The sequence below is a fragment of the Mastomys coucha genome, unplaced genomic scaffold, assembly GCF_008632895.1.
Source record: "Mastomys coucha isolate ucsf_1 unplaced genomic scaffold, UCSF_Mcou_1 pScaffold23, whole genome shotgun sequence".
NCBI classification, from domain to species: Eukaryota; Metazoa; Chordata; class Mammalia; order Rodentia; family Muridae; genus Mastomys; species Mastomys coucha.
Window position 1 is genome coordinate 6,970,909 of NW_022196906.1, and position 23,553 is coordinate 6,994,461.

General features: G+C 39.2%; 1 long non-coding RNA gene and 1 pseudogene across 1 annotated transcript in view; one reads left to right on the forward strand and one right to left on the reverse strand.

Moving 5' to 3' along the window:
* The first annotated feature begins 1,360 nt into the window (after positions 1-1,360).
* LOC116072159 lies at positions 1,361-2,401 on the forward strand (annotated as a pseudogene).
* Positions 2,402-15,847: 13,446 nt separating this feature from the next.
* LOC116073413 overlaps positions 15,848-23,553 on the reverse strand; it is a 68,795-nt gene continuing 61,089 nt past the window's right edge. The window contains exon 5 of the long non-coding RNA XR_004111791.1: positions 15,848-15,915. This is a non-coding gene — a long non-coding RNA (uncharacterized LOC116073413). The remainder of the gene's footprint in view (positions 15,916-23,553) is intronic.

A 23,553-nucleotide genomic window follows, 5' to 3' on the forward strand; every position in this document is an offset into this window, starting at 1 on the left:
AGAACCTTGAATAAACCACTCTGCCCAAAAATTCTGATAGAAGGCACGGCAGGGCACATCCACAAAAATTTGGTCTACAAAGAGCTCAGAAGTACCATTCAAAGAGATCATAGGTGTTCTGTGTTACAAACCAGCACTGCACTTTGTTCTGAAAAAGGGTGAGCATTTAAAATAAGCCATATGCTTTATCACATATCTGCCATTAGCTTAAGAAACAAGGTCTTCCTAATGTGGAGAGAAGGGAAGGAGGAAGGGAGGGAGGGAGGGAGACAGAAAACTCATTTGGGGGATCCATTTTTTACCCACTATAAAACTATTAAATCGAATACAGAATAACCTAAAAATAACTGGGGTAATAGGCATAAAAGCCATGGGCTATAAAAGATTCTGTCTCTTTAGTATCTCACAATTGCTTAAATTATTCACATATGCTTGTCTTGAGATGATATACTGAAAATGCAAACTATTGTTATAACTTGGATCATTGAAAAATCAACAAAACTTTGAAAATCTACTTTATCCCTTTTTTATGAAACAGTTGCAATTGTTGAGATTCTGATATCACACTGGGCTTCTGCATCAATAGCATGGTGGTGGCATTCTCAAAATGGAAACTCACTTCAAGTGTAGCTGGATCCAAGCAGAAGACTAACAAGAAACTAATTTAGTTGAAGCCAAGAGGAAGAATAGCATAGGTGGAAGGGCAGTGATAAACTTGATGTATTTCTCAAAGACAGAGATAAAGGGGTACTGTGTGGTCTGTGTATTCTATTATTGATCTGCTTCCTGGGCTGTTTAATGTGCCTGGTAATAAGGAATTATTTCCCCAGCTTCAGACTTAAAATGTGATAATAAAAATTAATAGAGTAAAGACTATTTTTCTCTTTCCTTTATGCATTTTTATGATGCTACATTTGTCATGGGAATACTAAGAAGATACACACATTGAACAGAACTCTTACAGGCTATGATGATTAGTGGTTTGAACATCAGCGAAAGTACGAATAATACTGAGGGCCATCATGGGACTCTTGTGGATTCTTAGCACCCTCAGCTCCCCAGATTTACTGCATGAGCATAGTCTATGGAGCCAGAGGGAACACACTTAGGCAAGTTACTCAACCTTGGTATGCTTACTGTAAATGGGAATGATAATAATTCATATGATGATGATAACTCATAGAGTTATTGGGAGACTTATAATAATTAATGTCACAGAGGTGTGTGTCTGCCATAAAATAGTAGCCATCATTATTTCTTAAAGAAACAGAATATAAAGAATACACATGAACTCTGCTTCTCCCTGTTCCAGGGACAGCTGCACCTTCTCATGCAGTGCCAGCCTCACCTCTTAGACATGATGGTGAAGATTGGAGTGAACCAATTTGGCTGTATTGGATGCCTGGTTACCAGGGCTGCCAACTCCTCTGGCAAAGTGAAAATTGAGCCATCAGTGACCCCTTCATTGACTTCAACTACATGGTCAGATATTTCTCTATGACTCTTTCCATGGCAAGTTCAAGGGCACGATCAAGACTGAGAATGGGAAGCTTGTCATTGAAAGAAAAGTCATCACCATATTCTACGAGCAGGGTCCCAATAACATCAATTAGGGTTTTACTTGTGCCAAGTATGCTGTACGTTCTACTGGAATCTTCACCACCATGAAGAAGACTGGGGCCCACATAAAAGATGGGGCAAAAGGGCTATTATCTCTGCCCCTTCTGCCAATGGCCCCATGTTTATAATGGATGTAAATCATGAGAAGTATGAAAACTTACTCAAGATTGTCAGCAAAGATTCCTACACCAAGATTATCCCCCTTGACTAAGGACATCCACGAAAACTATGACACTGCAGAAGGTTTCATGACCATAGTCCATGCCATTACTGTCACTCAGAAGACTGTAAATAGCCCTTCTAGAAAGCTGTGGTGTGATGGGGCTGCCCAGAACATAATCTCTGCATCCACTGATGCTGCCAAGGTTATGGGCAAGATCATCCCAGAGCTGAACAGGAAGCATACTATCATGGCCTTCCATGTTCCAGTGTGCCTGTCATAGATCTGATATGCCACCTTGAGATTAAGAAGGTAATGAAGCAGGTGTCCGAGGGTCCACTAAAGGGCATCTGGCCTAAATTGGGGACAAGTTTATCTCTTACAACTTTAACAGTGACTCTTACAACTCCACTTTTGATGCTGGGGCTGTCATTGATCTCAATGAGAGCTTTCTAAAGCTCATTTTCTGGCATCACAATGAATACAGCTACAGCAACAGGGTAATGGACCTCATGGCCTTCATGGCCTCCAAAGAATAAGAAGCCCTGGACCACCCAGCCAAGCAAGGTCATAAGAGCCACAAAGAAGACCTCAGCTGCCAAGGAGTCCCTGTCCCAACTCAGGCCTGGACTCTGAGCATCTCCTCAACATTTTCCATCCCAGACCCCTAGAATAACATGAATAGCCTTGAGAGCCCTATCCTTATGAATACCATCAATGCAGTTCACTACATCCACCCCTCAAAATTGGAGCTTCCAATTCCAGCTCTGCCCAAATCACCCATTGTTATATTATAGTAAAATTCTGTTCCCCAAAAGATATGTATTTAGTAGGCACAGTGGAGAAATTCCTGTATTGGAAAAAGTACATGTTTGATCCTTGTACCCACCCAGCTAAGGCTGATGCCTATACCAATAAAAAAATTATCATCAAAAAACTCAAAATTCTTAAAATGAAAAGGGCTTTGAACAATGCCATTAAGTCTACCTTTCCTTCCCTATATCACACACACACACACACACACACACACACACACTCATATATATGCCCTATACTATACATATATGTATATATGTAAGTAAATGTATATTTTATTTATATAGTCTTATATATAATATAGTATATATTATTTACATATAGATACATGTATATTTATATATCATTTACATATATATACATATGTGTATATATGTATATGTAAAGTGAAAGCTACTGAAGCTCAAGATTGTAAATTCATATGAAAAGCCAAGCTGGATGGTGTGTGCTTGTCATTCCATACTGAATAGACAAGGACAACAGAATATCTGGATCTTGCTGGCCAGCCTGCCTATCCCAGTTATGGAATGGCAGATTCAGTGAAACACCCTCTCTCAAAAATAAGGTACAGATAGATTAAATAAGCTACTTTGCCTCTACTTACACAAATACATGTGTACATGCTCCTATGCCCATGTGCGCAAACACAGAAACAACACATTTACATACATGTACACACACATGCACACATACATACATGCACATACATACCTACATACACACAAACATACACACAAACATGTATCTATGGGGAGATGATGAGTATAATTCTATAATTAATATATTGATACAGAATTACATGAAAGAAGAGAGTTGTCTCTATATATTATTTGAACAAGATACCAGCCAGCTAGGCAAGTTCATCTCTGTCAATCAGAGCTAAGCAAGCTCTGTTCAGACGCTAGTCCAAAATACAAAAACAGAGGCCTGAACTCAAACCATTTGACCTGTGATTCTGCCTTGGATTCAGGAATTGTAAAATTTGATGGGTACAAATTATTCATGAACTCCCAACATGCAATGACTCCTCCTCTAGCCTAGCCCTCCCATTATGTTTGGGAACAGCATCTGCAACCTCATCAAATTCATAACCATCATCACAGTAAAGACAAGTCAAAATTGAAAGCAAACCAATGTGAAAGGATACTTAGCTCAACAATGCCATGCCTCTAAGAATACAACAGTAAAATCCCCAAAAATAAATGTTATGATGGTGAATTGTGCATAAGGCATCTCAGCACAACTGAGACCAATGCCATGATCCAATATGGAGAGATTCAAATAGATTATGGGTGATGGAAAGATGGCTCAGAAGATAGGAGCACTGGCTGTTCATCCAGAGGTCCTGCGTTCAATACCCAGCAACCAGATGGTAGCTTACATTCATGTGTAATGGGACCTGATGTTCTCTTTTGTTGTTTATGTAGACAGAGCACTCATTTACATCAAAGACATAAATAATCTCAAAAAATACATAAATAGATTGTGGTGACATTTCTGATTTTTGTTTGTTTGTTTTTAATTCTTCTGTTTTATTTCTTTTTTTCCAAGTAAAATGAAGGAAACATTTCTATTCATTAAACATTATCCTCTTTGGATGCTATTATAAGAAACGTCTGAATAAGCTATTACCGTAAACATGTCAAAACAAACCTCTCAGAGCCTCATGAATGTTCTCCATCCAATCATTAATAATAAGAAAAACAGCAGCCATCGATTCTACAATGCTGACTACTGTCAAATGCAGTTCCTGCTGTTAACTATGTATTAAGTCCTTTAATCTTAATAATTACTATAGAAAGGAAGCATGCTTTATGCCACTGGATAATGTCCCACTCAGTTTCTTAAGGAGGGATGGACTTATTCCACAACACTGAGAGTGTGCTTCTGGACTATGCAGCTCTGCTTGCAGAATGACAGATCAAGCAGTGCTGACCCAGTGAGGACTGGATGGCTATAGGTACATCTTGATGCTTTTGCACCAAGCTGGGAAAACAACAAGATTATAGACGGTGCTCTCCAAGTCACTCTCTGAGTGATTTGAGGACTCCTTTATAACTTTATACAAATCCTACTGCCCTAGTGCCTAAGCAATTGTTCTGTTGCCTTTCCTAAGAGAGTATCACACAGCATCAGAGATGTCTCATGCTCTCACCTCCTGGTCATATTTTCACTCTTGACAAGCACTGACATGATGCTGATCATCTGTGCAACTTTAAGACTCAGGTGCCAGACACTAATATAACAATGAGATACCCCAGTGATGCTATGGTGCATAATGCTCAGTAGATTTGGATCCTCACCACCCCCATCCCCACTGAGCACACCACTGTAAACATGTTCTCTCCTCTCCTGCCACGTTTGCCTCTATTGACCTCACGTTATGTCTTTTAAGACCAGCCTGAAAGTCACTGTAGACTTAAATGGATTTAGAGTCACTATGTGAAAATCATACTAAAGCATACATCTGACATTTGTGATCTTTCAGAAAAGGATCACATGAAGGGGAAAGACCCACCCTGAATATAGGTCAGAATTGTTACATGGTATGACCACTCTGACTGGCAAGAGGGAGAAACAAATGTAGCAGAGTGCCCGCATTCCCTGTTCTCTGCCTCCTGATCCACAATGACAAGAATGTTCTACAATGCTCAGAGATACTCATCCTCACCCTGATGTTCTGCAAGGCAAAAACTAGGAATCAAAATAAAGCTTTTCTTCCGTAAGTGGTGACTTTCTTTGATGACATCAATGGAAAATAAATGATACAGAAAATTATGATTATCACTGTAGTTAAACCTAATGCTGTGGTTCCCAGACCACCAGAACTGTCTGTGGGAGGAATGAGACTTTGGAGATGCAGGCTACATAGGAATTGTAAGTGTAGCTTAATCAATGGTTCTGTGTGGGACTCAAAAAGTGAGACTAGAGACTAGTAAAATGGCTCTACAGGTAAAAGCCAGGCCTGAGTACCTGAGTTCAGTCTCTGGAAATTTCACATGATGGAGGAAAAGCCTGTAGGCTAAGTGGACCATGCCACCAGACAGAACTGGTAAAGGTGAGTGACCTCAGACTCTGGTATCTCAGACTTGAGGTCAGCAGGAGTTGAATCAGTTCCAATCCATTTCAGTACCTGCTCTAGAACATGTAACCACAACACTGAAAGAACCATAGGTAATCGGTCACATAAGGAAACACCTGGATTCTCTCCCCATGCAAACAGAGCATCACTAACATCTCACACTGAGCCAATAGGAATTACCTACTCCTAAATCCCACCCCACTCTTCAGAGTTTATATAGTCCCTGTCCACATGGAATAAAGCACACAAGTTATTTCACTGAGGATCATCTGAGAGTGCCTGTTTTTACTTGAGCTTTAGCACTTGAGGAAAAGTTGTCTCTCCCGAAGCATTCATCACTAGACCTTAGACCTGCCCCCTCGGAAGAAGAAAGAGGGAGGAAGGGGAAAATCGAGCTGTCCGGAGACACAAGAGAAGACCCCGTTTTGCCTGGTCAGTCGGGTACTGGGCAAGGAGGGAGGCGCCGCCCGGTCAGGCTCATGCTTAGAAAATATTACTGATGCTGCCACCTCTGCTGGTGGTGCTGGCACTGAGACAGCAGTGGACTAGATACAAAGCACCTTGGCTACCTTCCCTGTGCAGGCTGCCCAAACCTTCTTGCCTCTCTTCTAAGAGCTGTAATACTCTAAAGCTGTATTCCTGGCAGGTCCAGAGCTTCAAAGGATGCTATTCATCCTGCTCTGCTTTGCCTTCTGGGAAGGCAGCAGACAAGGAACCTGGTCCCAGAACTCTTCTGTGACTTCTACACTTGTGTAGTGACTTTCACACGCCCCCCCCCCCACACACACACAGGGGCCAGTGGGGTTCAGGAAGGGCAGAACGATGGGAGTGGGTGGGTGAGGGAGAACCCTCATAGAGGCATGGGGAGGGTGAAGGGAGGGGGTTTCCAAAGGGGAGACCTAGAAAGGGGAAAGCATTTGAAATGTAAATAAAGAAAATATCCAATAAAAAAATTAAAAATAAAAAAATGAAAATATTTTAAAATTAAAGTAATTGTTTAACAATAAAAAAGAAAATGCAATAAAAATAAACTGAAATAGAAAGAAAAACAGAGGTTCTATTTTTAACTATTCAGTCTGGCCATAGTCAAGTTGCCGAATGGAGATTATAACCATTGAAGATATTGGAGCCATTAAGCAGAAGTTGAGAACTTCTCACCAGGATGATGATTAAACTTTACCCATGACAGATTCTGATGTCTAAATCACAAACACATTTGAAAGATTGTCTCTTGAGAAATGAGCACTGCTAAGTTGCCTTGTTTGTACAAGGAAGGCCCACTGAGGAAGTGCTTCTCAGGGCGCAGCTGCCCGAGCACACAGAAGACACAGCAGTCATGAGAAGGATCCTTCACTGCTATTTCAGCTAATGGTGAACCTTATGCACCGTAGCAGGCTGCTTTTGCATGTTTGCAAAGTGGAACAGTTGCTGTATCATGCAGGCAGGCTTGCAGCTACATTTTAAGGGTGATCTAAGAGGCCAAACAATGTGTAACATGGTAGGATTCCCAGCAGGGAGCTCTGAATGGGGAAACAAAATGGAGACTCCATAATGGTAGAGATGTAAAAGTACACAGTGCTCCCAAAGACAAGAGAAGTCTGCCAGCAAGAGGTGTGCAGGCTGCAAACATGAAAGCCACGGGAAGAGCTGCAGAACTCCTCAGCACTCACACCATGACAACAATATTCCAGTCACAGCATTCATTCTAAAGAGGAGTCTGCTTTTACTTTATATTCAATTAAAAATATACTGTGTGAGTGAGTGTGTGAGTGTGTGTGTGTGTGTGTGAGTGTGTGTGTGAGTGTGTGTGTGTGAGTGTGAGTGAGTGTGTGTGAGTGAGTGTGTGTGAGTGAGTGTGTGTGAGTGTGTGTGTGAGTGTGTGTGTGAGTGTGTGTGTGAGTGTGAGAGAGTGTGTGTTAGTGTGTGAGTGAGTGTGTGAGTGTGTGTGTGAGTGTGTGTGAGTGTGTGAGTGAGTGTGTGTGAGTGAGTGTGTGTGTGAGAGTGTGTGTGAATATGTGAGTGAATGTGTGTGTGTGAGTGTGTGTGTGAGTGTGTGAGTTAGTGTGTGTGTGTGTGTATGTGCAATAATGAAAGAGGAGGTAATGAAGTTGAGAAGGAATGGAGGAAACAGACATCTGAATTTCTGACAAAAATGACAGTAAAGTCCCTTTTACTGATTATGCTAATCTATTTAAAACTTGAACATGTTTAGTGATGATTTTAACTGTTTAAAATCTTCATGTCAAGGTTCACATTCATCCTGTTGTTGCTTTAATTTTGCCTCCTTGCTTTGCTTCAGGATTTTCTAAGACTTTGGTCTTTATCTCAAATCTCTAACCGTTAGTAACAACATGTTCTCCTTCCCTTAAGTGATAAAGGACAGCTGAAATTTAACTGTGACAAATTCCCTTTCCCTAGACAGTGGCCCTTTGTTAGAGACGGCTCCGGGTGTATGTCATAAGGACCATTATTTCCTTTTGAGACTCACAGGATTTTTCTATCTCCAACCTTGAATCTGGTATGGGTCTACAGAAACATAAAGCTCTTGCTAGTACGATGCTATTTGCTATCAATAAGGACAATTAATTTTAAAAAGTGCTAGAGGAATAAAAAGCTTCCTGTAAGAGGTTAAATGTATTTTACAGATTCTAGATAGATAGTTGTCTAAAGAGAATTATGATCTGGGGGCAGCAGGGCCAGAGAGAATTTTACAAGAAAATAGAATGGCAAGATATCCTAATGTTTTAATGCTCTTTACATATTGAATTACAACTCAAAACACAAAACATCAAGACAATAAGCCAATTTTACAAAATGGGATAAAGAATTTTAAAAAGTTCTAAAAATTACAAAGAGTAAAGATGCAAAGATGATTAACATCTTTTACAATAAGGAAATGCACATTAAAGGTTTTGTTAGATTCCATCTCACCCCAGCAACATTAGCCATCATCAAGTGCAAATAAGAACATGCTGCTCTTGCAAAGGTCAAAGTTCATTCTCCAGCCTCCATCCTGAGCGGCTCACATTGGCCTGTAATTCCACGTCCAGGGGATCAGAAACCCTCTATTTGGCCTCAGTGGGCACATGCATTTACTTGCACATACCCTCACACAGACACATACATATCCATATACACAAAAATAAATCTTATACTTTCTGGACACAGCGGGGCACACATGAACTCACAATAGCACAAGATCTGTTCAAGCTCAAGTCAGAGAAAAATCCCAGCATGGAGAAGGGAAACGAGCATGAAACCTCAGCACCAGCCATTTGTAATTGACAGCTGCTGGAAGAGGGAAAGTCAGTTTTCTTTAACAGCGCATCCTATGGTAAATTGTCAGGGTTCCAATAGAAGGGCACACATCGAAGAGTGTGTGGGTACCACTAATTGGACTTGATGGGGTCGGAGGATGACATGGACGCATGTTAGGGAAAAATAGCGTAGTGCTATGTTCCTATATTTGAATGTTTGATCCACAGCTGGTGCAAGTGGTTGGAAATGACTAGATGTGATCTTGTTGAAGTAAGTGTGTCACTAGGGGTGACCTTTGGAGGCTAAATACCTAAGCCATTCCTAGTTAGCTCTTTCTGTTTCCTGTTTGTGAATTGAATGTAAGCTCTCCACTACTGTTCCAGTACCATGTGTGGCCATGTTCCTGGTCATGATCATGGACTCTGGCATTCTGAGACCATGAGTACCTAAATTAAATGCTTTCTTTTATAAGTTATCTTGATAATGGTATTATGCCATGACAATAGGAAAGCAACTATGATAGGGGTACAGATTTGGGGAAAATTAAAGGAGAGTGACTACAAAAATACATTGTACAAAATTCTTATAGGAATCGCAATTTTCTTTATCTTATTTTAAAGTAGATTTAAAGTGAAACAAATTCTGGCATGCATGTAGTAATGTAAATCTGTGAAGTAACAGAAAGCAGTCTGATCTCACGATGCTTGAAGAGGCTCTACCACAGGACTGAGCAATAAGACCCCTGAGCAAATACCCAACGGCTTTATTTCTTTACAGAGAAATACTGGCACAACCACACTCATTGCTGCTTTATTCACAGTAGCTAAGGAATGGAACCAGTCTAGATGTTCATCTACTGCTAACTTGGTAATGAAAATTAGTACACATACACAATCAAAATTTGTTTGGCCATAAATAAAAATGAAATTATGAAAATTAGTACACATACACAATCAAAATTTGTTTGGCCATAAAGAAAAATGAAATTATAAAATTTCAGGTAAGTGGAAAGAAGTGGCAGAAATTAAAATGAATGAGGTAACTGAGGACCAGAAAGACAAACACTTCATGTTTTCTTTTATATGTGGATCCTACCTTGGGCTCTTTAGATATATAAGTCTAAGTTAGAATACTATGCAAACCAGGAAATTTCATAAGAGCCACTAGGGGGCATGGGGGAGGGGAAATAGTAAAACAAAAGCAAAAATGGAAGTAGAGAAGGAAAGTGCCATGGGTGAGGTTAAGGAAGAAGAGTCCAGAGATGGCAAAGATGAGGGTGGGAGAGGATAACCTAAATGCATGGATAAGCTATATAAAAAGATATTATCATCTAACCCAGCTAAATCATAGTTTTCTTGAGTGGGCATTTGAAGGAAGCTGTCCCCAGTGGATGTACCATGCTGCTCCTAAAAGCTGTGGGTTACTAAGCAAAATTCTCAGTGCTTAGTGTTAAACACAAGAGTTGTTGGTGAGTCCCAGAGGCCTCTAGAACAATGCAGGCTGTGACAGGAGACTACATTACTAATTCTTAGAGAAATAAAGTTAAATCTGTGTGAGAAGCCTCCTCCCTGAGTGCTAGCTTCCATGGTTCCAGAAAGTGCTGTGGAAGCTCACATGATGTTTCCAGACAAGATGCTCCCACTTGTACAACAGTGGCATGATTGTTAAGGAGACAACTACCGCTCTTTAATTGATCTTGAGGTTGATCTTACCAGAGAGGACTGATGCCTGCTACTGTAAGCCTGGCCAAACACATGTGGATAGGGAATTAATGAGCCCTAAAGAGAACACTACTGCTTATTCAGTTAAATTAACATTCTAAACATCTGCTTATATAGATAGACAAGCGCTACTCTAAGCATTAATCAGAGAAGCCTCTTTTGACAGTGAACAGCTATGAATGCAGAGTCACAGCTGCTCAAGGTGCTGACAAGTGATGGTTGAGCGCTCACCCCTAAACAGAACTGTAGTGCTTTGATGTGGTGACCAAACAAAGGATATAGTCTCCAGAGCCCACTTGGTGGCACTATTTTTGGCAGTTTGGGAGGTGTGGCCATGCAGGAAGAAGTGTGTCTCTGGAGCAGGCTTTGAAAGTTCAAAGACTGGAACCATTCCCAAGTTTCCTGTGGCTTCCTGATTGTGGTTTAAGGTCTGAGCTTTCAGCCTGATGCCATGCCATGCTTCCCTGTGTTGACAAGGATGGGCTTTAATCCCCTTGGAAACATAAAACAATCAAGCTCTTCCTTCTTTGTCTTAGTCATGGTGTTTTATAACAGCAATTTAAAAAAAAAAACGAGCTAATACAAGGGAACACTATGGAAGAAGGATCAGGAAGAATGTAAACACAGGAAGATCAAAGGAAGATCAAAATGCCCATTACTGGGCATGTCACAACCATGGCAGACAAGATCTCCCAGCAGCTGCTGTTATCTATACAGTGCCTGCACAGGACTGGGTTCATCAATCAATAGTCATGGACTGGGGAAGGACCTCTCCCTGCTGCACCATGATTACTAATACGTTCTTGGAAAGGGGGAGTCATTGCCTTTGCCTGTTTTCCCATAGATGAGACCAACAAGTTGCAGAGCCCAGGTCCAAACCCGTGCTCCACAGGCAGCTGTGGTTAAACTCAGTGAGTCAAAAACAATACAAAAAGACATGATTGTGAGAATGAGAAATGGGATTGACCAAAAGGAAAGGAAGACTGGAAAGTCTGGGAACGAGAATAATTACAGTGCATTATATACATGAATTAATTGATAAATAAATTTAAGTAAAATAAAATAAAATGAATTTAAAAGTACAATGAAAAACAAAATGAGATAAATATCAAGTAACAACCTAAGGTATATGAATTTACATATCACTGCTATCCTAGCAATATTTATATTTATTTTTCATACAAATAGGCCCAGTGTATTATAAAAATAATCAATTTTCAAGTTTTTTAATCCTTGGAGATCATATCTTATTCTCAATAAAATATCACCATCTGGTGGTATTAGTATTAAACTGCAGGCAAAAGATCCTATAGGAATTTACAAGTAACAAAATTATCCCATATTCAAAATGAAACCTAATTCAAATAGACTAACTACTTTGGTAAGAATTAACTATAATATTGGAATGCCAATATGGAAAGCTATTTCAGACAGGGACATTCAAAATATTTTGCACCATGTTTGCAAATCTTCATGATAAAGTTTAATAGAAAACATATAATCTAAATTGTATGATCTATAATGCAGTTTCTGTACAGTATGGTATAAGACCCCTTTCTCCTTGTGAGCCTATAGGTAATTTAATGGCTCACACTTTGAGAAGCACTACCTGAAGATATACTTGCCATAGGGCAGTTACTAGGTAACTGAGACTATGTTCATGATATGAGTGAAGGGAAATGACTTACATCTATATGATTTCAGCTCTGCTGATACAACAATCACACATTGTCACATAATCCACAGACAGGTTATATGTGGTATATAAAATCAATATCAAACAAGTCAGAAGCAACATAGGTGTTGAGCTTGAGAAAATCTGGAGCACTGGAATTCTTAGAGAGACATCAGGATTTAAGTTTGAGTTACATTCACAGTGACTATGCAAGTGCAGATATCATGGAGGCAATCAAACACATGATTTAACATTTGGCAACAAGGTCCTGGAAAAGTATCCACCTTGGTACACCAACCCTGATTAACAGTATTTAAAGTTTAAACACTGATTTTACCAAGAAGGTAAACTCTTCCACTCCAGACAGAAGATCTACAAATGAAGCCCCAAGACACTTGGCAACTCAGAAGTCTAGAATTGTAACAGAACACAGAGCTGGTAGTCTGAGCCCAACTTACAGTCCACTTTTATGTAAACTAACAAGCTAAGGATTTCTTTTAAAGACCTACTTATTTTTATCTTATGTGTATTAGTATTGTATCTACACATATGTATGTGTACTATGTGAGTAGTTGGTGCCTTCGGAGGCTAAAAAATCATCTGGAATTAGGTGGAAATACAGGTGTTGGTGAGCTGTCATGTGAGTGCTGGGACCTGAACTTGGATCCTCTACAAGAGCATCCTTCTAGGTTCAATCACTTTTTAACAGACCTAAGTGGTAATGAACAAAGCAACAGTCATAGCAACAGATACAGGTATTGATCGTGACCACAGATGCAGGTGTTGATCATGGCCACAGATGCAGGTGTTGATCATTGTGACCACAGATGCAGGTGTTGATCATGGCCACAGATGCAGGTGTTGATTGTGGCCATAGATGCAGCTGTTGATTGTGGCCACAGATGCAGGTGTTGATCATTGTGGCCACACATGCAGGTGTTGATTGTGCCCATAGATACAGGTGTTGATTGTGGCCATAGATGCAGCTGTTGATTGTGGCCACAGATGCAGGTGTTGATCGTGACCACAAATGCAGGTGTTTATCCATAAACTACTTTGTTATGTGGTCATTTGCAGAAAACATTGTTGGCAGCTTGTATAGACGTTAGATGTGACTAGAGAGCATGATACCTTCAAGTCAAGTGAGACCAGATCTCCTCATGGAAGGAAAATCATATCAAACACTGGGCCTGGGAATAAATAAAGAAAAGTGAGGAATTGGAGTTGACCATAGGGTCAGCAAGACAGATGACATTGATGATCATCACCAGAGCCATGATCAGTAAGTTATTAAATCAAAACGTGACTAGGCTAGGAGGAAGTGGAAACAATAATAGATAGGCCTCTTGCAGAGTTTTTCTGCAAACAAGATCTGAAAAAAATAGTGAAAGCATTAGTGAGCTTCTTCAAAGAACACACACGCCCACACACATGTCCAAGAATAATTGATTTCTATGAGAAACATGGAATTATTGTGCACTTTTCTGTTACAGAATGAAGAGAGGATGATAGCATGCAAGTTCTCTTGGGTGAGTAAGAGATTACAGGTCTAGTGCTAAGCATGTGCCTTGAATGAAAGCAAGATGGTCCTCCACAGAAACACGAAGATGCTCTTGGAGGAAGCACACCAAGGCTCCAGTCTGCACATTTTGCTTTCTGGAGGCCTCCATTTTCTTAGCAAGCAAAAGAGTCAAAGGCTAAGAATGTGGATCAGAGAAATCATAGTGGAAATTTTAAGCTACTGTGTACAGAGATTATTTATTTTGTAGAGGGAAAAAGGCAATGATTTATAAATATAGTATTTTGTCCTCTAGCCACGAGGGTTAATTTCACATAACTTGAGAGAAACTGCAGGTAAAAAGAGTGCACACAGAAGGACTGGGTGGGCATACAGCTTGATTGGTGTTTTGCCAAGTCTATACACTAAATCAAATGTAGTGAAGTACTTGAATGTGCTGAGTGATTGTGCAGATAAATCATGGATATAATCTGAAAGTGATGCAAGGGTCTGCCAGAGAACATAACATTTCATTGACACATACACAGGCTATGAGGAGTATACACTCTAAAGAAATGGAGAAAAACCCCAGAAGGAATAAAAAAAATGACTACAATAGAAAATATGTAGAAATAGACACCTACTAGCAGGTTTTTAAGAACAGACATGGGGAGGGATATGGAGGCTCAGAGAATAAATATGTTTTTTAACCATAAGAGTGAAAGATGTGTTACAGTGAGCAATACAGAAAGAATATTTCTGCTCTTTCCAGGAATTGTCTATGTGGTTTACAGAATAAATTCATTCATATTACAGTTCACATCAATGCCTCTGCATTAGTGGAATGCAAAACATGATTCTTTTCTATTTTCAGAACCCAAATAATCACAGTAAGATTATTAGGAATCAGAATTAAAATAGTAATTGTGAGATAGGTAAGTTTTCCAACCAACAAATTATTCAGATTAAGCACCTGGTAGTAAAATTCAAATTCACAAGTTCAAGAGAATGAGAAAAGGTTAAATGATTGTAAGGTGAAAAAGTGTCACAGGTACACAGTAGATGAGAGCTCAGCTTTATATAAAGCATGTCTTTGCACCAGGCATCAATCTATGAATTCTCTCACGAAGCCCAAAGCCAACCTGCTCTCTTGCTGAGTGCTGTCTAGGGGTGAATCCCTGTGAAAGAAAGGTAGTGGAAGACAAGCTTCATCCTTTTTCACAAAAGAGCACAAAGACCACATTGAGGACAAAAATAATCATCGAAAATTGACTATTAGAAAAAAAGCAGCTTAGCCTGAGTATATTTCTCTATTTGCTCTTTCCCTGTAAATACACGGAAAAAAATGAGTTTGAACTTAACAGTGGACAGGACATGTGGGAACAGGGAACGAAGCGGCCAGAGCAGCAGCATCCTGTTAGAACCAGAGCTCCCTCTCTGCATTCTGTCCACACTCCATAACTGGGGATGGAAATTTCTGAGGGAGACTTGTGTGTCACTAATAAGACAGAAGTCAGTACCCATACTAGCCAGATTCACAGACTTTCTGAAGCAGTGGCTGCAGCTGCCAACCATCAGCAGCTTTGTTGTGCCCAGCAGCATTTCCTTTCCCGCCAGGCAGCAGCAAGCTTCTCCCACCAACACACCCCCTCCACATCAGTTCCCAGCTGTGGGCACCATTACAGTGTTTTAGTCTCCATTTCAACACGAATTTGGAACTTTTCTGCTTCCTGTTTCCTGGTCCTGCTGGGTCTTCACACATGCCATACATATAAAAAAGACGCTAGGAGAATGTGAAGAAACAAACTGTGAAGGGGCGCACTGTAGTCCAGCCCATGCTGTGTTTTTAAGTAAAATTCCATCCTGTCTAAGAGCCGTGAAGCATGCTACCACATTTTAAACATTTCCTATGATTAATAAAATCTATTTTTGAAAAAAGACTCAGAAATTCATCTTGGAAACAGAAGGAAACTTTGATACAAATTTTATGAAGTCAAAGATGTCTCCTAGACTCTCATTAGCCTGAAGTTAGAAAACTTTTATTTAACAGCTGTGTATTTCCATTTTCTCCTTTTTTGAGTTATTCTGAAGGAAAAAAAGAGAGAGAAGTTAGCAAATTTTTCACCTAAGATTTGTTTCTCTTCCTGTGACAGACACAAAATGGGATACCCTCGAACATGATAAGGTCCTAATTTATTGGCTTCATGGCCAAAGGTTGAAATAAACAACACCACTTGTAGATCATTCTGGGAAGAATCTACCTGTTCTCACTCCCAAATAATCCCTGTGCTTTTACCTCCCTCTGTTCTTGCAATGATCCTTCCTACACTGTCCCTTTGTATTTTTACATTAAATAGATTCAGATTAAACATGAGAAATTACTGAAAGCATGTTGTTTGTCTAATTCAATCCTAACACTTTCCCATGTATCACTTGACCATAATCTTAAAATACCTATTTAAGAAAGAAACACATATAATAATTATATTATTATTTGAACAAAAAGAACAAGCCATCAGAAAGATTGAAGAATTCTCCCAAGAACTCGCTAATTTCAGAACCCAAGTTTTTCCATGAAGGTATTGATCTGTCCTATAAATTTATTTAAACAGTCTATTAATATATTTAAAAGCTATACACATGTTATCCATCGAGACAATATATTATTAATATATTCGTTCAGTTTTTATAGACAACATACTTTTTTCATCTGTGTATTATGTTTAAGGTTCTATTATCCTATCAAAATTCTTTTAAAAACAAGCCTGAAGTGCAAACTTAAAGGTTCTTTGGAAAGTCAGTTGTGTTGGACAGTGTTTTGCTGGGGCAAGCATATAAGGGAACATCTCCCTGAAGCAGACACAGGTGAAAGGCTGTTATGCTAACGCAAGCAGGTGATAGGACATGTGATGAAGGATTCTTCACTTATGCCATCCATGTATTGGCTCACCTTACATTGAGTAGTTGAGCTCCATTTGTTGGGACTCCACAGAGAGAAATGCACCAAAAATTTTTGGTGGTGTGTTGGTGGCTCCTTGCAGCTTCCATGGACTCAGGCTGCCTGGCAGAGTGATGTCAGCTGAGACAGATGTGCTGAGGCCAGTCATGTGGAGAGGCAAGACCCGTAGAGGGCACATGATGTTTGGAGGGAGTATGAGTAGAGCAAGCTGTGCAGAGCTTATTCATCACATGCTTTCGAAGATCGTCACTGATCTTCGCTTTGATGAGAGAGGAACAGCTGAGAACTTCTCCCGGTGTTCCTGTTACTGCTGCTGACTCATTCTGACTTAATGTTCCTGCTAGGCTGTGCCATTGTCCCTGCTGACCTGCTGAACTGAACTGTTGATTTCCTGACAATGCAGATAAGATCTGCTCCAAAGAACCATTTCTAAATAGGTCCACTTCCCCATAATTTTTCTTTATCCACCACTATCTCTGGTGGATGGTGGGCTAGAAGGGAGATTAAAGTGTTTAAGAACCATCAATAAAACTGGGCCTTGAAAAATTTGAAGCTAGTTATCTATTTTTCCCAAAGTAGTAAATTACTATTAAAGGTTTTTAAGTCTTAGGAAAAATATTTTGACCCTATGATGTAAAGGTATTGGTAAGTAAAAATCAGAAAGAAATGATACCTCTCATGTACAACACAGCAAATCTGGTGAGTTCAATATTCAGTAAGAGGAAGGCCTTTTTAAAAGGGATGATAAACATTAGAATCCAGTTGACCCAGAGAGTAGGACACACTTGTATTCACAATTTAGTTATATCACAGTATCACCTGTAGCACTTCTAAACGTTGAGAAACAGTTTGGGGATCAAACAATTTACAATAACTTATTATGTATGAAAAAATAAAATAATTTAAAAATATCAAGCTAATAAACCAAATCCTCCTCTTTACAGAACTAGTCATTTCTTTGACTGCTACAACAGAACTTGAAAGATACTATGCCTTAGCACTACCTGGCAGGTTTTACTAATTAAGAGACTTGTCTTGCATTTGTTTTCTAAAATATTCTAAATGTAGCAAAAACTTTAAAGCATATCTATATCCACTTCTGCTATTATAACATAAGGCAGTATATAAAATATATAATGAACAGAAATTTATTAGCTTGTGGATCTAGATTCAGAAGCCCTTGATCAAAGGATTAGTGACTGTCAAGGGTCAATTTTCTAGACATCCAATGACAGAAGACAGGAAGGGCAAGAGACACATAGAAAGACAAAGATTGTGCAACCCCATTTCCGAGAGAGTTTCACTACTCTATTCACAGAAGTGGGTGCCGCATGCTCTACAGGCTGCTCAAAGGCCTGAGATCTTCTCAGTGTGGCAGCAGCCATTAATGCCAACATGAGTCTTAGAACAAAGATTCAGATCCTAGCAAATTAGACGAGTCAATGCAGACTGAAATCAGATGTTGTAAATGGGAAGTTCTGATTCAATTGAATATAATTGTTAGTGTGATATGTGATATGGCTGTAGAGTCTCACCTCCAGGCCTACAACTGAAGAACTGCAGAGGCTTCCCTTCCCCTCTATTTCCATTTCTTGGGGAATATGCACATGTTAGCAGGGCCCAGCCTTCTTCCCACATGCCATACCTTTGCATCAACCTTGACTACCCAGAGGTACTCCATTCCTAGAAACCCACCAACCATGCTAGCCTGGGAATCAAGAAAAGGGTCTTCCTTCTCTTTCCTGTCTAAAATTATAAATTGCCCACTTTCATTCCCAGCCCTTTTAAGTAGACCACAGAAGGACTCTGGTTTCCCTCTTTGACTCCAGATCCTCATGAAAGATCCAGCTTTTCTCCTTCCTATATACTCTATCGGTCATACCCTCCCCACTAACTCTTCCTGACAGCCTCTAATACATAGAAACTAAAAATGCTTTCTTTTCTGGACCCCCAGTGGTAACACATGGCAAGGGCTCAGAGACACTCTCAACAAGGCAATAAATACCCACCACATACTCCTACAATCCACACAGGGCAAGAGAAATTAAAGACTAGAACACCGAATAAACATAAGACCATATAGCAACAACTAGCATCTAGAAGACAAAAACTAAGAAAGAAATTATTTTTAAAAAAAATTGAATAAAAATGAAAATAAAACATACCAAAACCTATGGGACACACTGAAGAGAGTTCTAAAAGGTATGTTCATAACACTAATCACCTACATTAACAAAGTAAATAAAATGGAGAAGTCGGGGGCTGGTGAGATGTCTAAGCGAGTAAGAGCACTGACTGTTCTTCCTAATGTCCTGAGTTTGGATCCCAGCAACCACATGTTACTGAGATCTGACGCCCTCTACTGGTGCATCTGAAGACAGCTATAGTATATTAACGCCAGAATGAGGGGGCCAAAGCAAGCAGGCTGGAGCCAGCAGGGCTATCCTGAGTTCAATTCCCAACAGCCACATGATGGCTCACGGCCATCTGTACAGCTACAGTGTACTCATACAAGTAAAGTAAATAAATACAATCTTTAAAAGATAAAATAAAATGGAGAAGTCAAATTGAGTACTAATGATTTGATGACACATCTGAATGCTCTAGAACAACAATAGCAGCAACAACAACAACAACAACAAAAATCAATGAAAGAGAGGCCAAGGGGGAATATATAGAAGATACCAAGAAAATTCATAGAATCAAGATCTGTATTCTACCCATCGGAAAACCTAAAAGATATATATGCATATATATATATATATATATATATATATATATATATATATATAACCTGCTAAAGTTAAAACAAGACTTGATAAGCAATTTAAATATATCTATAAAGTCTCCTAAGCAAAATGACATTCACAGCCAGATGAATTCAGCTCAGAATTCTAAAACACTTTAAAGAAGAATTAACACCATTATTTCTCAAATTATTCCACAAAATAGACACAGAAGAAAAAGGACCTAAGTCATTTTATGATTATATTGTTACCTAAACCACATAGAGACCATATGAAGAAAATTACAGATCAATTTTCTGTATGAACACAGATGCAAAATTCTCAATAAAAATCTTCCAAACTCAACATAGGAATCATAAAAAGATCATCTACTATAATCAAGTAGGCTCATCCCAGAGATATGGGAATGATTCAATACATAAAAAGCAATACATATAATTTACTATATAAATGAACTAAAGGAAAAAAACACTTGATGATCTGATTAGATACAGAAAAGGCATGTGACAAAATTCAACACTTCTTTAAGGCAAAAGATGGAGAGACTAGGGATACCAGGGACTGACCTCAACACTATAAAAGTGATTAATAGCAAGCCCACAGCCAACAGCTAAAAGGAAAGAAAGTCAATGCATTTCCTAATATCATGAACAAGATTGTCCACTCTCTACTTTTTCAATATAGCACTGGAATTCTTAGCTAGAGCAATGAGACATCTGAAGGAGGTTAAAGGGAAACAAATCAGAAAGTAAGAAGTCAATGTACCTTTATTTACAAATGATAAGATAGAATATATAAGTAACTTTTAAAATTTCACCAGGAAATGTCTTCATGAATAAAAATTTTCAGCAAAGTAGCAGGATACACAATTAACACACAAAAATCACTAGCCCTTTTTTGTCTAAAACTGACAAATTGATTGAGAAAGAAATAAGAGAAACAATATGTTTCCCAATAGGCTGGAAAAACAAAATAAAATAGTTTGGAGTAACTCTAACCAAGCAAATGAAAGGCTTGTATGATTAAAAACTTCAAGTCTTTGGAGAAAGAAATTGAAGAAGATAACAGAAAATTGAAAGATCTTCCATTTCCACACTTCCGTAGGATTAATCAAAACTGCCCTTCCTGTCAAAAGCAATCCTAATAAAATCTCAACACAATTCTTTACAGACATTGAAAGGACAATTTATAACTTCATATGGAAACACTCACACAACAGGATAGCTAACACAGTCCTGAAATATGAAAGAAGTGCTGGAAGTATAGCCATCCCTGAACTCAAATTGTACTACAGAGCAATAATAATAAAAACGGTATTGTGTTGGCATAAAAAGAGACACATTTATCAATTTAATTGAATTGAAAAACCAGACATAAGTTCACACACCTGTGAACAACTGATTTTTAACAAGGAAGCCAGAGATCCACACTGGAAAAAGGATAGCATCTTCAACAAATGGTGCTGCTCAAATTGAATGCCCTTGTGTAGAATGCACATAGATCCACACTTACACTATATACAAAGCTTCACTCCAAATATACCAAAGACCTCAACATAAAACCAGATACAATGAATATGATAGAAAAGAATGTGGGGAATAGCCTTGAATTCCAGACTTTCTGGATAGAACACTAATAGCACAAGCTCTGAGAACCAACAGCTCATGAGACCAAAAATATTCTGTATAGTAAAGACAACATCATTTGGACAAAGAAGTGTACTACACAATGAGAAAAGGTTTTTAACCAACTACACATCAAATAGAAGGTAAATATTTAAAATATGTAAAGAGTTAAAAAAAAACAGCACATCAAGAAAACAAGTAACCCAATTGAAAGTTGGGGTATAGATATAAACAATTCTAACAAGAGGAAATGTAAGGGTCCATGATTCACTGAAGAATGATACACTGGGCTCAAGTAGTATGTAAATGCAAAGATTGCTTTATTCTGCAGATATTCAGCATACTGGTGTCTCCCACTATCAAGACAGAGAGAGACAAACAGGTGAGTGCCAAGGCCTGATTTAAAGTACATTAGGGTAGGTGACCTTTATCTTGCTCCATCTCTAGGGACATTCCATTACAGGAGAATAGGGGGCTGGACACTATTGCTAGGGAGGTCTGGAAATTGTTTTTGAGGAAGTCTATAAACTGCTGCTGACCCATTGTCCTTGCCTTAGGCCAGGTGGCAGGGCCAGCTTCTGAGGCCTAGACTTGCCTGGATTTGCTCAATTCTTGGAAACAGATTTAGGCCTCATCTCCTTTACTGCCAGTTTGAAGCCTATCATGGAGTCAGCTTAGCCTTCTCAGAAACACAAACGGCTAAAAAACTCCATGGTTTTTCATCATCCTTAGCTATCAGGAAAATGTAAATCAAAACTACTTTGAGATTTCATCTCACACCAGTCAGAATGGCCAAAATCAACAAATCAAGTAAAAGGAACCATCTTCTATTGATGATGGGAGTGTAAACATGCACAGCCACTATAAAAATGAGTATGGTTGTTTTTCAGAAAGAATTGATCTACCTCAAGATCCAGATGTGACACTCTTGGGCACATACCCTGAGGAAAGCTTCCCTTCTCCACAAAGACACTTGCTCAGTCATTGTCATTCCTGTTCTATTCACAATAGGCAGAAATTATGGACAGCCTAGATGTCCATTAATGAATAAATGGGTAAAGAAAGTCCATTTACACAATGAAATAATAGTCAGCTTAAAAAATAAATGAAATCATAAAATTCACAAGTAAACTAATAGAGCTAAAAAAAAAAAAATATTGAGTGAAGCAAGCCAGACCCAGAAAGGTATCTATGTATTCACTTCTAAATGGATAGTAGCTGTCAAGTTCTCAATAAGCAGGCAAGTATTCCAGTGGAGCCTCTGGCTTTCCCCTGTCCCCAATCTCTCTCTCTCTCTCTCTCTCTCTCTCTCTCTCTCTCTCTCTCTCTCTCTCTCTCTCTCTCTCTCTCTCTCTCACACACACACACACACACACACAAGGTCCACTAAGTTCCAGACTCCCCTTTTTCCTTGATCTTTTTTCTACTTGAAGCCTCAGAAAACCTCTTTAAAAGGGAAGGGGGATAGCCAAAACATAGTCCTGTATTCCTGACATTCCTTAAAACTGTCCCATTACCCTCACCTGTAGTGGCCAGCCATACAAAGGCTGCTCCCAACCCCCATCTGTGCCCCAGATGAGGATAACTGAGCACAAGCCTAGTCTGTACCAGATACATCATTTCCCTTCACCTACAACCCACTTCCCCACCATAGCCTATCCACCATTTTTTTCCACTTTTATTTGTGCAAAGAAAACTAACTACAACATATAAACACAGGAGCTGGTGCAGAATAAGGAACTAAGTGGGAAGAAAAGATCCCCCTAAGAATGGGTAATAGAAAAGATAGTTATGATGTATTGTAGGGATGCTTGTATTAGAGTCAAAGAGAGATAAGGTAGGAAATACAGGAAGAGACAACTAAAACAAAGGGCCATATGAGGTGTGGTGTGGAGTGGAGATCTATTATGGTGGAAGGTTTTTAAATATATATACACATATATGTGTGTGTGTGTGTGTGTGTGTGTGTGTGTGTGTGTGTGTGTATACATATATATATATATGTGAAAGTCCTATACATTGTAATCCCCAAATACTGATAAAAATTAATCCCAAGTAGACTTTACTTGACACGAAATGAAACCTCTAACTGTAAGGGTCCATGATTTGCCAAAGAATGATACCCTCAGACTCAAATAGTATGTAAATGCAAAGAGCATTTTATTCTGCAGAGATCCAGCATGCTGGAGTCTTCCATTACCAAGATAGATAGACCCCAAAGTGAGCTCATAGGCCTGATTTAAAGCACATTGTGAGAATTCTGGAGTAGGTGACCTCTATCTTAATGTTAAGTTCACCTCTAGGGACATTGTAGAACCATTACTGGGGCATACGGGCTAGAAACTGTTGCTGGGGAAGTCTGGAAACTATTGATCAGGAAGTCTGGAAACTG